The 16461-nt window shown below is 43.0% G+C and overlaps 1 protein-coding gene across 5 annotated transcripts in view; it reads left to right on the plus strand.

Annotated features, from left to right (window-relative positions):
- Positions 1-16461, plus strand: part of aatkb (apoptosis-associated tyrosine kinase b) — a 374036-nt gene that overhangs the window by 85273 nt on the left and 272302 nt on the right. Inside the window, exon 1 of one of the 5 annotated variants that reach the window (XM_048555204.2) lies at positions 13483-13500. The exons of the other annotated variants lie outside the window; for them this stretch is intronic. The gene's annotated coding sequence lies outside the window, so the exon portion shown is untranslated. Of the gene's footprint in view, positions 1-13482; positions 13501-16461 lie in introns of those variants that run through there. 5 annotated transcript variants of the gene reach the window in all.

Raw genomic sequence — 16461 nt, forward strand, 5'->3', positions numbered from 1 at the left:
CTCTTGTACTCAACACCCCATCTGATGAATGAAAGCATGCCGTATTCCTTCTTGACCATTCTATCGACCTGCGTTGCTACCTTCGGGGTACAATGGACCTGAACACCCAGATCTCTCTGTGCATCAGTTTTCTCCAGGGCTTTTCCATTTACCACGTAGTTCGCTCTTGAATTGGATCTTCCAAAATGCATCACCTCGCATTCGCCTGGATTGAACTGCATTCACCATTTCTCCGCCCAACTCTCCAATCTAACTATATTCTGCTGCATTCGCCGAGAGTCCCGTTCACTATCTGCTACTCCACCAATCTTAGTGCCATTTGCAAAATTCCTCTGTGCATTGGCCACAGAACCGTGTGTGTGTGATTCTTTAAACTTTTCAATAAAACTTTTCTTCGCCTTTCATTTGTTTTCCTTTCTCCTTTCCTCTCTATTTTCTTTCTTGCTAATCTGCCACTACACAGCTTTAATTTCATTATGGTGGCAATTTTCATCTGCTGCTGTGCTCCTTGGTGTCCTTACAATGACAGGGACAGCTCCCCGCGATGTGCAGTGGAAACTACAGTCTGAGAGCATTCTGCTCTGGGATAGCCTAGGTTCCTCCACTACACCAGCAGGAACATGAGAGACGAGTGGAAAAAGCTCAAAGCAGGATGTTGGGAGTGGGACAAAAGAGGAACACAACCCAAAGTGGGAAGTCACGGAGCAGCATGAAGGAAAGAGAGAAAAAGCTACATAGAAAGACAAAGTAATTTTGTTACAGTCACAAAATGATGGTGGTGTAATCTTGAATTTTGCTAAATTCAAATGTCTCTTGTCCTATAACTTGGAAACAAAATACCTTGATTCCAATTCATTACGGCCATCTTTAATGTACATACATGCCACAAAAAGGCAAAGAAGATTCACAAACAGAAATGGCTATTGACTCAATGTTGCACAGCATATACATAAGAACTAGGAGCAGGAGTAGACCATTCAGCGCCTTCAGTGCTCTGCCACTCAGCGCGATTGTGGTTGATCTCATTTTGGCCTCAACTCCTCTTTCCAGTCCTCTCCAAAACCCTTCAACCCCTTACTCATTAAAAATCTGTCTATCTCCTCCGTAAATTTATTCAGTGTCCGAGCATCAACTGTACTCTCGGGCAGTGAATTCCACAGATTCACAACCTTTTGAGAGAAGTCATTTCTCCTCATCTGTTTTAAATCTGCCACCCCTTATCCTAAAACTACGACCTCTCATTCTAGATTGTTCTGTCATGAGGAGATGCCCTCTCTACGTCTACTTTGTCAATCCCCTTTGGCATCTTGTACACCTCAACTAGATCACCTCTCTTAGAATATACTGCTTAATCATACGACAAGCCCCATGTCTCTGAACCCACCTCCCCTCTTTATAAACAGACTAGGATGTTTTTAAATATTAACAAGGCTCTTGTGGATCACCATGAGTGTGTTTTAGTTCACATGGTAAGCAGTGTTTCAATCTATTATTCTTTTTTGTGCTTCAACTAAGTGTTTGGCTGTGTTTCTTTGGAGCTGCATTTTTGTTTAGAATTATATCGTTGAAACTGCTAACTTACTGAGCATCTTCTTGACCAGTAAATTATTCATAACAATATCTCTGGTAGCTGAAATGCCATATAAATATTTTCCTTTGATTCTTCTATTGCAACTTCTGGAGTAAATTTACTTCTTAAATTCATGTCAGATTATCTTTGTGAAGAGATGTAGCTCATCGAAAGAACTGGCATTTATATTCCCCACAGCCTCTGTAGTCTATTGTTTGCTTGGGTTCTTGGTGTTGTAATATTTGCTATAGTTTAACTGCAGTAGATATATCAAATTAAACTGAGTTTTTAAAGTCCTGTTTTTTGGCTGCTTCTGTGTAATATCAGATCATGTAACACATTTAATCAAACAGTAACAATGTTGCAATTATCTTTTAGTATGCAAGATTTCAGTCTGTTCCAGGAAACATTGTTTTTTTTATTTAGCCTATTTTTCTAGTCAACCTGTTGAGAGATATTATTACACACCTCTGGAGCAAGTGGGACTTAGTCATAGAGTTATACAGCATGGAAACAGACCCCTCAGTCCAACCAGTCCATGCTGGTCATAATCCCAAACTAAACTGGTCCCAGCTGAATGCTCCTGGGCCATATCTCTCCAAACCTTTCCTATTCATGTACTTATCCACATGTCTTTTAAATATTGTGATTGTACCCATATCCACCAATTCCTCTGCAAGTTTATTCCATGTGCAACTTGGGCCTCCCGGTCCAGGGATAGTGATCATAACGCTGCACCACAAGAGGGCTCCTTTATGCTAGCGACGAGGAAGCACTGGGGCAATGCTGGCAGAGGTTTTCGTTCCATCTTCACTTCCCTCCTCCTATGCAGTAGCTGTGATGGAGCACGCCCAACTTGACAATCGCCATTGTTGTATCATGACTGTGGGGAAGTGGAAGGAGAAGAAGGGAGGATTTGCATTAATGCGTCACCTTTCACATCTCATGACATCTCAAAACACTTTACACCCAGTGAAATACACTTTCAAAGTGTTGTTAATATAGTATGTAATGTGTAATGTAAAAGATAGGTATTAAGTTATCCTAGAGCAATGTTTTTGAGCAGCAAGTGAGTTTTTGAGAAAGTGTTTTGATTCTCTTTTGGGTGCATTCTGGGTCTGTAGATTGTTTAAGGTGCAGGGATGGCCTTTTGTAGAGTGATGTGCTCTTCCTGTTGGATCTGGGCGTTTAGGAAGAACTTCAGTGTTTCTGGAGATTATGTCCGTAGCAAGTGCGTTTGAATGTGAATGCAATCGGGTCACATGGATGGGTTGGAGCAGCAGTGAGAGGCATTGAGGAATTTACATGAACGGGGGTGCGATGGATGGCAGTTTCAGGAAGGGAGAAAAGCCGTAGATACAGTTTACCACTAGGAAAGGTAGGAGGGGTAGGCAGGTAGCGTAGGCCGTCCCCATCTCAAACAAATATGCTGTTTTGGATAGTGTCGGGGGTGATGGACTCTCAGGGGAATATAGCACCGATAGCCAGGTTTCTGGTATTGAGACAGGCCTTCTGTTTTGAGGGGAATGTCAAGTTCCAACGGATGGATTGTAAGAGGGGACTCTCTAGTTTACGGCACGGACAGAGGCCTCTATGGCTGACAGCGAGACACCAGAATGGTGTGGTCCCTTTCAGGCACCAGGGTCAATGATGTCTTGGAGAGGGCGCAGATGTATATTGGTAAACTCACTCATCTCAATCCACATGGACAAGGAGAGCCATCACTTTGACTGGGACAACACCAAGACCCTGGGACAGGCTAGGCAGAGACAGGCACACGAATTTCTGGAAGCATGACACTCCACGAAGCAGGTTATTAATAAACACATTGAACTCGACCCCGTATACATTCCACTACGAAGGAAACCCAGAAGTGAGGCAATCCATCTCAATGGACCCCAGAGTTTAAAAGCCAGGCGGGAAAACACACTGACGCTTCATCAGAGGCTGCACTGAGGATGTTACCCAGCACGGTAACGAAACGTCTACGGAACAACAAACCAGCTCGGCGAGCCAACCAACCTCAACATCGCAAAAACAGATCTGGGTTTTTCTTTTTCTGGGCACTTCTTTAAATTGGTGAATGCTTTTAAATGGTGTGGATAACAATATCCCTCCCTGCCCATTTTGAGAATACATGAGTTTTGTGTCATGACCATCTTAGTTTCACTTTCCAGCCCTACCTCATGGCATCTGCATTGTATGGTGGCCTCACCTGATTGGCACTTGGATGTTTTAAAAATGAAAGACCCTTTCTAGCTGAATTACCGCATCATTTAAGACTTTCCTTTACGTACAAGGGATTTTTGGTTTTGACTCCTGTAGTCCTCGATGTTTGGCCGCTTTACTTGCTCAACTCAATACCACTTCCACAGCTTGTTTCTCTGCCACAGAACTGCAGATTTCCTTCTGCTTCTTCACGTTTGCATTCCAAACCAGCCATCTAGCCAACTGACCCCCTGGTTCAGCTTGCCCAAAAGAAAAACCAAAGCAGTGAATGGTGGACAGGGCAGAACTGTTTTGCCTACATTTGCAAAGCGAGTTTAACACTCGTCAGCACCAGAGAGGGAGAAAGAAGAGTCCATTCTAAAGTGTGTTGTAAAGTCACAAACTTGAAAATAACTCTTAAGTGAACACTGACCCTGTATTTCTCTGCTGGCGCTTCTGGTCCCGCTGAACATTTCTGATTTTATTTCAGAATTCCAACAGCTGCAGTATTTTGCCACTGCGAGGGGGTTTAGTTGTTCAGATGGAGTCCCTTTGTCAATGCTAAGAAAATTCTGTTGGCTGAGGAACACTTTCTGGAGGATGAAGAAGCATAAAGAGATTGGGTCAAAAGACTGTGACCTGCAGCCTGGAAAAAGACTGCAGTGTAAAATGTTTAGACAGCATTGCACCAGAGACAAGTGTTGCAAGTATTAATATGGGGATGTGTCTGTAAAGGGCGATGCACTGAGCATTTTGATGATAATGTTGAAAGATCTGTAACCAGCTTCACAAAATGAGCCTGACAGGGACTTATGGGAGCACAGCAAGGTGCAGTGGAATTGGCAAACAAATGCAGAACAGTTTATCGAGTTTGGGATCAATAAACAAATACACAATAAGACTGTTAAACCGCAAGCATAGCAGAAGTGCTGAAAGAGGACAGAAAGGTACAATAGCTAGCTACAGCAAAGCCTAGTTCAGATGGAAATATTGCAACAGATTAATAGGAAACACTAAACTCAAGGGAGATGTTGCCAAGCCAGCTAGGTCAGTGTGAGAGCCCTCCAGTTCATATCTCAATAGATTATCTTGGGAAAAGAATCAAATTGGAGGGTGTGTGAGGATGGTGAAGGACATGTGCAGTGGTTGATCAAATTCAGACTTTTTTTTTCCTTAAGAGAGTGATATTTAGTTCTAAACTCAGCAATTGCTTGTATTATTATCAGCAATTAAGCTGTGACTTGTCTCATGGCGTGTTTTGTTATAGTAGACAGTGTTGAAGATTGTCTTCTTTGTTAGTAAGTTTCCAGCCAGCAGTGGAGTGCAGTGTTCCCATTAAAGTCTAGTTGTTGTGTGGGGCTATTTCCTGCATTGTCTGTTTAAATTAGTTTTGCATGCCCAGTTAGAATTGGCTCAGTAGTTAGCACTGCTGCCTCACAGTGCCAGGGACCTGCGTTGGATCCAACCCTTGGGCAAACTGTGCATGGAGTTTGCGCATTCTCCCCGTGTCTGCTTGGGTTTCTTCTGGGTGCTCTGGTTTCCTCCCACAGTCCAAAGATGTGCAGGTTAGTTGGATTAGCCATGGGTGGTACAGGTTGGTCTGGGTGGGATGCTCTTTGGACGGTCAGTGTGGACCCAATGGGATGAGTGACCTGTTTCCCTACTGTAGGGATTCTATGACTCAGTAAAAATGTAGGGTGGGTGCTGCACATTTCAGGGCATTGTGGTTGCAGACTTGCACAACATCGTGGGAGTATTTCTGTCGCCCCTTTATGTCAGATGGGAATGCAATGGCCTCATTGCATTAATCCAGAGACCTGGGTTCAAATCCTGCCATGGCAGATAGTGGAATCTGAATTAAATAAAAAATCTGGAATTCAGAGCTAATTAATTCTTAATTAATGAAGACCATGTGTCAGTCGTCGGAAAAACCCAACTAATTCACTAATGCCTGAAGAAAACTGCCATCCTTACCTGGTCTGGGCTATGTGTGACTCCAGGCCCACAGCAGTGTGGCAGACTCTTAATTATCCTTTGGAATGGGCAATAAATGCTGACCTAGCCAGCGATGCCCTAATCCTGTTGATGAATAAATAAAAAAAAGATACCTGCCCATTTTTGTGTCTGTTCCAGTTGCCCGGCATTATTTCTCCTGGACAATGAAATGAGTCAACTGTAACAATGATATTGCGCTAGTATCTCATTGATAATGACGGATGCTTTTCACATTTGTACGCTCCAGCTTAGATCAACAATGAAATATTTTCACTGATCTCAGCAGCCGTGTTAACTCATCAAGGCCAAATGCTCTTTTGGGTACAGGATTTGGACCAGCATTGTGGACTCTGCCAGATCACGTGGCCTGGTCCTTTTAAGACGCACCAAATGTCAGAACCCCATTGCAGGAACCACCCACCTCACACTGCCCAGCTCCCCTCGAGAGTCACAAATACTGCTGTCCAAAATATTCACACTGAGTCGAACCCACACGTACTCAGGCATATCGGTTGGACAGATGTTCCACAGTTTACGTATTGCTGAGCGTGTTGGGGAGGAAGATTTTGCCTCTTTCGAATTAAAGAAAATTGTGATGAAGCTCAAAAGTGTGGACTTAAAGAGTGTTTCACAGCGAATGCAGGAGCGTGAAGTCTAAAACTTAAGGTCCATCAATATATGTTAGTCACCGATAGATCAAATAATGAACTCAGGAGAAGCTTCTTTAACCAGTGAGTGTTCGCTGTGGGTGGTGGTGTCTGCGTCTCTAGATCAGGAGGCCAAGGTTGAAGTCCTGCCTGCTCTGGAGTTTGGTCACATCATCTCTGATGAGGAAATATTTGTCACAATGCCTGGTAGACAGGATTAGAAAAAGATGGATGATTTGAGACGCAAGCAATGGAGTTGATCTGATGAGTTGATCTGGTAGACCAGACTGCCTAATTTTGTAATGTAAATTCAGTGTAATACATACTGAAATGGTGAGGGTTTGGAGGGTATCTGAGAATCATGTGGGTGCCAAAGAGATTCTGAAATTACATTGAGAGGAGGCACAGCAGGAATGCCTCTCCCATTGACTGTTTGGCATCAGCGTTCAACACATAACTGAACAGGATTTCAGAGGGGAATAGACAAAGAACAAAGTCAGCGCTTGATGGATTCTAGCTGAATTAATTTGGGACAGAAAATTGATTATTTGTAAATGTGATGCAGTAGTATTGTGTGTTCCACTGTACTCAGCTGTTAGTGAGCAAATGCCTGTCAGCCCTGTGCATTATAGGTAACGGAGAGGAAAATTCGATGCAGGCCCTTTATCAGGCAAGAGGGTCACGATTTGCAAATGAGGCACGTGGCATGCAAACTTTTGTGTAGCCTCATGGTCTCTGTGCAGAGAGCAGTGCAATCCCAGCCAGCTGGCTGTATATCAGGAAGCTGAACAGAGTGCCAGCTGAGCACATGGTCCACTTTACCTCCTGTTCCTGAAGGCAGCCTGTTGTCCCAAGGGAAGGCTGTACCTAACTGTTAGAAATGGAGAGGTGGAAACATAGCCTCAGAAGTGGGAGTGTGGGGGGGGTTCATGGCTCACAGATGGAGCAATGGAGACGTTAGTTCTGGAAGTCTACCAGAAGCTGTATTCTAGAGAAGAGGAAGCCATGATGTGGAGGTGCTGGTATTGGACTGGGGTGGTTAAGGTCAAAAATTATATTACACCATGTTATAGTCCAACAGGTTTATTTGAAAACACAAGCTTTCATAGCCTCGCTCCTTCTTCATCTGTTGGTGAGAGGGGTGGCCTCAGGCACAGAATTTATAAGTAAAAGATCAAAGGGTCATAGAACTGATGCGAATGTATTGAACAAACCTAAGATGGCTGTTAAATCTTTATTCAGTTAGAAACGAGATGCAGGTTTCTATTGGTTAGTATGCAAATCCCAGAATTTCTTTCAAACCACTGCCTTGAGATAGCCAAACAGGAAGTACTGAGAGGCCCTGGAATAATAAGAGATAGCCTCTTATCTTTCTTCTCCTAGTTGAAGAAAGAATGACATATTTGGCACATTCATCTTCTGGCTGCTGGGATGGATGATGTCCTTTGAAATGGTCCTAATGTTGTCTGGTCCTGCCCATGAAGATCCTGCCCTGGGTGTGTAGAGGTTTAGCTCCCCTGTGATCCTTACAGCCACAGACAGTGTCACCCACACGCAGTGCGAGTCAGCACATCAGCTCAAAGGAGCTGGCACAGTTTAGTCATTCTCCTGCTTGCTGAAGCTGAGCCACCCTCAGGCATTACTCCTGGGCAGCAGAGCTTCTCTTGAAAATCCTGTGGTGGCTAGGACCTCTTCACAGTACCATCCTCATCCTCCCTTCTTCACAGCATTTCCACACTCTCACCCCCCGCTGCCTCTTTCTCTCTCTGAAGCCTTTGTTGCACTTCCTGCTTTTTTTAAAATTCATGCGTGAAATGTGGACATCGCTAGCTGGGCCAACGTTTGTGGACCATCCCCAGTTGCCTTCGAGAGTGTAATGGTGAGCTGCCACCTTGAAATGCTGCAATCCATGTGCTTGTGCGCTAACCCACAATGCTATCAGGGAAGGAATCCCAGGATTTTGCCCCATGACACTGAAAGAAAGGTGACATATTTGCAAGACAGGATGGTGAGTGGCTTGGAGGGGAACTTGCAGGGGGTGGTGTTCCTGTGTATCTGCTGCCCTTGTCCTTCTAGATGGAAGTGGTTGTGGGTTTAGAAAGTGCTCTCCGTGGATCATAGAATCCCAACCATGTGAAAACAGGCCATTCAGCCCATTCAATTCACACACTGACCCTCCAAAGAACATCCCGCCCAGATCCATGCAAGTGCCCTTCCATCTCTGTAACTGCATTTCCCGTGGCTAATCCATGTAACCTGCTCATCCCTGGACACTATGGGCAATTTATGGATATCTCCTGGTCGGTGTGTCAGTGTGCCTTTAAGAAATATTCTCGTCATATTGTCACTGTTACATAGCATGATGATGGGAAACTCTCAAACACCATCTCAACTTGATCATTTCTGGCATAGCTATTGACAGCATGTTGCTCTTTGTGACTCAGTGGATCAATGTGAGCTCAGACACTGCTGTGCCTCTGGATATAATATTTGTCTATGCATCAGTGAGCTGTAATAAATGTTATCCTCACCCTAGTTTCTTATGTTATGAGGGATTGCATAGCTGCATCAGGTAACATATACCACCTGGGAGCAAATCCCACATCACCTCCCACCGAAGTTCTGATAAACAATCACTTTAAAGGTAATACAGTATACAACTCTTGTTGAGTTCCTGCACTTTGCTGAAATCTTGACTTTGCCTTGTGCTGCTTTATGAAATTATCGTGTTGAAGTTGGACATACTCCAGACCCCCATGCGACATCGTCCCCATCCCACCTCCTCGCTTCCCAACCCATCCACCAATACAGAAAGAATAATGAGAGCCATAGGGCTGTGTGTGTGTGTACGCACATGTGCAGTACAAAGGAAACACCATTTTTCCTTGCGTTGTCACTTGGAAAATCCAGTTCAGCAACTTACTGGATTCAGAACTAATGAGTAACTCTTTGAAAGTCCACAAATATGTTTGGAGTTGACAGTGCACAATGAATTATTTCTCATGCAGAAACTTGGATGGAAAAGTCCAACAAATTATCAATTTTGTTTGTGCCCTTGTGAAGCATATCCACCACTGATCGTCAGAGTAATTTTATGACAAGACTCTGGTTTTCCCTGAAGAACGTTTATGAAGGATCTCTTTCCGCAGTTACTTGTAATGATTCGAGTGCTGAATCAATCTATTTCCCTTTGGTGCTCCAGTGATTTAAAGATGGCTGCTCCTTTTATCTAAAGTGTGATTACTTGAGTTAGTGTTTTGACATTCTATTACCACTGTAAGTACTGGTTGTTGATTACTGAACAGTTATGTGTGATGTTAAGTGAAAGAGACAGTCCACATCTTGCTCCAGTTTGTGTCTTCTGTTGCAGATTGGACGTATTGAAGTGTAAACTTGTGCTGTCTTGTTTGGGGAGTTCGGTTTGCCAAGTTGTTTTCCTGCTCGTGAGTGCTGTCATATCTAATAAATGCTCCACGATCTAAAAGATGAAAAAACTCAAAATTGTGGTACAGAACATATTTTTAGAGAGGGCAATACTTTTGGCTGTGGAGAATTTAACATTCTGACTAATAGTCTTATTTAGACCCTTCCCATATGGGGGTTTTATTCTACCTGAATTGAGGAGTTAAAATTGGGAATACAAACAAAGCAAATATATATCCAATGACTTTACCATACAGTGTCATTGCAGATTCTTCTTTAACAATTGTAATATAGACTTGGGTTTCTAGGGCATCAATTTTATTACAAAACCAACAAGGAACTATGAAATAAAGCAAAAATATCAACACTGGGAGCATACAAATCAGAAGTAAGCCGCTCTGCCCCTTGACCCTGCTCTGCTGTTAAATGAGATCCTTGCTGATAGAGATCTCCGTATTCCTCCTTACCGAAGATAACTTTTCACCCCTTTGTTAATCAAAAATACATCTATGTCTGCCTTAAATAGAGTTTTCAACTGAGATTAAGCTGTGCAAGTATTGGAGTAAATGGCAAACTCATAATTGTCTTCAAAAATATTTTGAAAGAAAGGTGTGTATCAAAGTATTGTGTATCATTATTTCTCTGCTGTCACACCAGTAGGGATGATATGTTTGCTTTATTTCACAGTCTTTGTTGCTTTTGTAATAAAATTGATGCCTTGGAAACCAATGCCTACATTACAATTATTTACATAGAAACTGTGTGGTAGAGTCGTAGAATCACAGAGCATAGAAGATTCCCTTCAGCCAATCATGTTTGTACTGCCAAAAATACTCTACTGCCTTGACCAGTCCCACTTTCAAGCATTAGGACCTTAGCCTTGAATATCATGACTCTTAAGTGCTCATCCAAGTACCTTACCCACCTCAACTATCCTCCTCAGCAGTTCCTTCCAAGCCCTCACACAATCTCTGGGTAAAGTTGGAATCTTTCTCAAAATATTTGACCCCTGGTCACCTTTGTTGCTACTTGTTCCTCAAATCCCCTTTAAATCCCCGTTAGAAGTGGGACCTTTTGTCCTTGACACTTCGACTAAAAGCTTATACAGAACTGTACCATTTAAAAGTTAAGCAATTACTATCTTTTAAAAATTGTGGCTGGCTTGCGACATGCCGTGCAAAAACCTGCAGTTAAAGTTTAATTCTTAAAATCCTCTGCCCTAAAACTGGTTCTGCTGTTTGGATCTGTTGACACACCAGAAAACCTTTTGTTGCCTTTGAAACTAATTTGCAAATGAAAATTGCTGTTGCCGGCAAACTTTGTGAACCTGTATTTTTATTTATAATCCAATTACGTTTTCATTAGTGTAGCAAAATGACCTGGGGTTGAATTCCTTTGAGAATGTACCCAAATTGTTCTGTGTAGAATGGAACTGTGTTGGGTTAAATTGTGGTGAAGGAGCTGAAAAGCTTCTTTTGAGGTCCAAGCATATTTTCCTTCTATTCTTTTCTTCTATTTTTTCAAGAAGAGTGACAAAGTGACTTAGATTTAGAATCCCTACAGTGTAGAAACAGGCCCTTTGGCTCAACAAGTCCACAGCATCTCTCAAAGCATCCCGCCCAGACCAATCCCCCTATTACCCACCTAATCTACACATCCCTGAACACTATGGGCCACTTAGCATGGTCAATCCACCCAGTCTGCACAACTTTGAACAGTAGGAGAAAACAGGAGCACCCAGATGTCATCAAGACTATAATTTATACCTGTAACAATTGTTTAAAAGATAAAAATCAAAAATCCTTGCTTTATATATATATATATCCAGCATTCCACACACGACAGTGTTTCAGCTTTATAATAAAATGTGAGGCTGGATGAACACAGCAGGCCAAGCAGTATCTCAGGAGCACAAAAGCTTTTGTGCTCCTGAGATGCTGCTTGGCCTGCTGTGTTCATCCAGCCTCACATTTTATTATCTTGGAATTCTCCAGCATCTGCAGTTCCCATTATCTCTGATAGTGTTTCAGCTTTAGCTAGGAATAGGACTTGGACTCGACTTAGTTTAACCAATGACTGACTATGGCCCCAGGTATTGACATGATGAAAGTGTCAATTCAGTAAGGTGGAGGGCAGGGGCTCTTGGAGTGGTAGCGTCTTCAGCCTCTGAGCTAGGAGGCCCAGGTTCAAGTCTCAGCTGCTCTAGAGAGTGTCATAACATTTCTGAACAAGTTGACCTCAAAAATACTTTTGTGGTGGTCTGGTTGGATGGGGAAACATGTGGACCAGATATGTATTGTCTGTTTCATATCTACCTGTCCATTTCCTGTTCAAAATTATATCAGGGATTTGAAGCAGTTTTCTGCTGTTCACTTAAGGACAGAGTAGGATGCTGAAAGCCCAGAACACCTAGGCTTACCATGAATCAGCTATATTTACATCAAACTATCCAACAGAGGCTCTACAGCTGCCAAAGGGGCCATTGCTAAAACAGCCTCATATCTGCTTGGGACTGCAATCTGCCTCATAAAGCAATGGTTCTGAAGAATAAATGTTGAAGTTGCATTAGCTGAACCTTATCTGATGATGCCAGACAGTCTTTGGGTAGAGTTGAGGAGTTCTACATTAGTCTTGCCAGGGAGCTAGTGTGTTCTGTACAGCTCCTGAGAGTCCTTGTGCCTGAATAGTAATATACACTCATTATACCTTTATTTTCTATGATGCAGTAATCCATCCTGTTAACTCAGAAAGTGCCTTTTCTGTTTAGACTCACCAGTAGTCGGTTTAATTATCAACAAACTACCTAAAACAACCTTCATCCTGTGCCACATCCCCAGGAGAGGTGGCACGTACCACCACATGATGTCAGCAGTGCCACACAGCATGAATACCACATGGTGGTAGCGGTGTGAACTTGAAATCCATGCAGAGACCTCAAGCATGAGGACAAAATCCCAAAAGAACTGGATTTCTTTTGCAAAAAGAAGTCAATTTACCACTTTAAGAGCTTACTGCCTTCAACTACCTCAAACAGTCCTCCCCCTGTGCCACATCCCAGCAGAGGTGGCAGATGCCAGATGGTCCCAGCGATGGAAAACGTGTCAAATACCCCACAGAATCTAGGGCACCCATTTAATGGCCTGTCTGAAGTTTGAGTATCTAGCAAGATGCTCCTCACCAATTACAGTGAATATTGCTGCTTGTAACAGGAGGATTCATAATGTCTTGAAGTGGAACACATTTTCTTCTCTCTTTTCCCCCCTTCCCAAGGTGAATAACTGATACTCCGAGTCTGAATAGGTCATGGCTAAGTGCAGAGTGAATCTCACAACAACATAGCAACCTACAGTTCTCCACACTGACATTCCCATTTCCCAGATCCTGAGTAAGATTAGCAACTTCATAACAAGACAGGATCCATTCACATGACAATTCACAATGTGGCCCTCGAAGTGAAAAGCCAGTGTTCAATCCATGTTGTGCTTTTTTGTTGTTCAAATAAACTCAAAAAATCTAAGATTTTGTTAAAAGTACACAATTTCTTTTCCTGTTTCATTTTCTTCAGTCTCTTTCTCTTTTTGGTTTCTCAGCAATCTCTGCATTGTTCATTTCCTGGCTGATCTGAAGAAAGAACTACCAGACATTGCTGCAATGTAGGTAATTAACTGAATGGCTACTTGTGATAGTTGAGGGATACATACACGTTTGCTGAGATTACAGGGTGTGAACTTCCCTGTTGTTCTTCAAGTGGTATATTTTGAAGGAGACACACAGTTGCATTGGGGACAGTTCAGTGGAGTTTCACTTAAAACTGATTGAGCTGTTTAAGCTTATACCTTCTAGAAGTTAGAAGAATGAAAGGAAATCTAATTGAGGTCTATAAGATTAGATTAGATTCTAATCTAATTGAGGTCTAATTGAGGTCTATAAGATATTAAAAGGGATTGATAAAGTAGACATGGAGAGCTTGCTTCTCCTTGTGGTGCAGTCTAGATCAAGAGGTCATAGTTTTAGGATAAGGATCACAGCTTTGATTCAGAGGTGAGGAGGAATTACTTCTTTCAAAGGATCGGGAATCTGTGGAATTCACTGTCCCAGAGTGCAGCGATACAGGGTCATTGAGTAAATTTAAGAAGGAGTTAGACAGACTTTTACTTAGTTGTAGGTTAAGGGTTATGGGGAGTGGACAGGAAAGTGGAGTTGTGATAGAGATGAGATTAGCCTTAATTGTATTACAAATGGCGGAGCTGGCTTGAGGGGCTGAATGGCGCATTCCTGCTCCTAGTTCTTATGTTCTTATGATGGAATCATTCACACCCTGTGACCACAGGTTCAAAACAGATACCTTCAGCAGTGCAGCATTCCCTCATCCTGGGGTGGGGCTTAGGTCCAGAAGTTTTTAGTTTCATGTGAGAGTTGCAACACTGAACCACTGGACTTACTCAAAGCCCCAGGAAATCTCTGGAGACCTTTGTGGATGTTACTATGGACTGTCAATGTCGAGCTACGTGACAATGGACACATTCTGTTTACACAGGATAAAGGTTGAAGGCATCCGATAACAAATCATTAAGACATCCACAAAGGCAGCATGTCCAATTAATGACCACAGGTGGGATTGGCCATGTGGCAACAAATACTCCTGCCGGCAATGCACAAAGTTACAGAGGATAGTCCAAGCAATGAGCTTTCTCAACCAGACAAATGTAATGACCTGCCTGGAATTAGGAAGGAAAGAACAACCGAGAAGTTGGTAGTGCTGGGCTATTCTGTAATAAAGCTGCTACCCATCTATGTTTGATACTATCATTTACCATTTTTTCTTCTTTCAAAGAAATGCAAGGATTTAAGCACCCTTATTCTCCTGAGACATTCCCCTGTTTAGATTAGGGTTTGCATCTTTTGTGTGATAATGTCATGTTGAACTTTGCGCACGATCCTGTTCCACTCTTTGCGACCCCACCCCCCCCACCCAACTGCTAATCCTGGCTCCCACCCAAAATGGCTGTTACTGTGCTTGACACTTTGAACATTTATTAATTCACACGCACAAAGTGTGCTTTTTATAGCCTTGGATAAGCAAATTATTCAGATTCATGGAAATAATATATAAACACAGAGAAATCACTTTGTGATTTTAAAGAAAAGATTGGCAAATTGATATCAAAGTTTGGATGAGCTTCAAGCACATATAGCTGTTACGTTCATGGCAGTTAGGTATAGCATGAGTGACCAGGCCCACAAGAAGTTGCATAATTCTTTCATGGGATGTGGGCATCACTGGCAAGGTCACCTTTGGTTGTCCATCCCTAATTGCCCTTGAACTGTTGGGCTGTTTCAGGAGGCAGCTAAGACTTGACCACTTGTAGCTAAGGGCCAATCCCTTCCCTAAAGACCATGAATAAACCCGCTGGGCTTTGATGATAATCAGTGGTAGTTTTGCCATTATTGAGACCAGCTTCATGTTCGGATTTATGAATTGAGTTTAAACTAGCAGCTGTAACCAGGAAAGGTGAGGTTAAAGATTGTCAGAGCAGCCATGATTTCATTGAATGGTACAATGGACATGATGGGCCGAATGGTCTACATCTGCTCCTACATTGTATGATCTTTTGGCTGTGTGGCAGTGGGCATTTGAGCCCCTGTCATTAGAGTATTGGCAAAGCACTGTGAATATTAAAACAAACACAGAGAAACTCAGCGGATCTGATGGCATCTGTGGAGAGAGAGGCAGAGTTAACATTTCAAGTGCAGTGACTTTTCTGAATTGAAGAGCTGTTTTCCTCGGTGTATTAGTCTAGGACTGCACTGACAATCCCTCTATGCCCATGAGTTGTCAAGCCCACAATGGACAAGGGCTTCTCTTCTTCAACTTAATATCTAGATACCTGATGGCAAGACTGAAGTTTGGTCAAAGAACACTTGTCACCAAAATGTAGCTTGGCTTGCCACTTAATGCTCCACATCATTGTATAGAGATGGTCCTCCATGCAGTAATTGTGGAGAAGGTGGCAGCTTCAGGGGTATCTACCCCACCCCAATCCTCCCCACACTGCTCTCCCCCCACCCCACTCTCCCGGCAAAAGCTTGCTGGATCTTACTGGAGCTAAACCATGACTTTCTCAGCCAATTCTAACTTCCGGGATCATCGTGTGAGCTGCAAGAGTGGGGTCGCGGGGAGGGGTGTCCTTCAGCAGCCAACCCCTCACTGCCACCCCATTAATGAGGCCCCCGTCGCCTGGGACAGAGGCCTTTCATTAACCATTCAGAGGCCAATATCGGTGGAGTTGGGAAGGTGGACCAGCTTTTAATTGCTGACATGGCAAGAAAGGAGCAGGTCTCTCTCTCTCTGTGCACCCAATTATTTGCACTCCTCGCCACCATCTTTGACACTCCATAAAGGAGGTAACCCTGCCAGTTTATTCTATCAGACAAAGCATCAGCTGCTAAGTAACAGTTTTATTTAGCACAGAGCAGCCAAATAACAGTATACATTACAAACAACATCTGGTGCAGTCATTATAAAATTCTTGATGCATCAAACTCAATGAATACTTCTGACTCTCCCTGTTTCAGTTGCTCACCGAGCCGGTGTATTTGACTGCAGATCAGTGGTTT

Source organism: Stegostoma tigrinum, chromosome 22, assembly GCF_030684315.1.
Source record: "Stegostoma tigrinum isolate sSteTig4 chromosome 22, sSteTig4.hap1, whole genome shotgun sequence".
NCBI classification, from domain to species: Eukaryota; Metazoa; Chordata; class Chondrichthyes; order Orectolobiformes; family Stegostomatidae; genus Stegostoma; species Stegostoma tigrinum.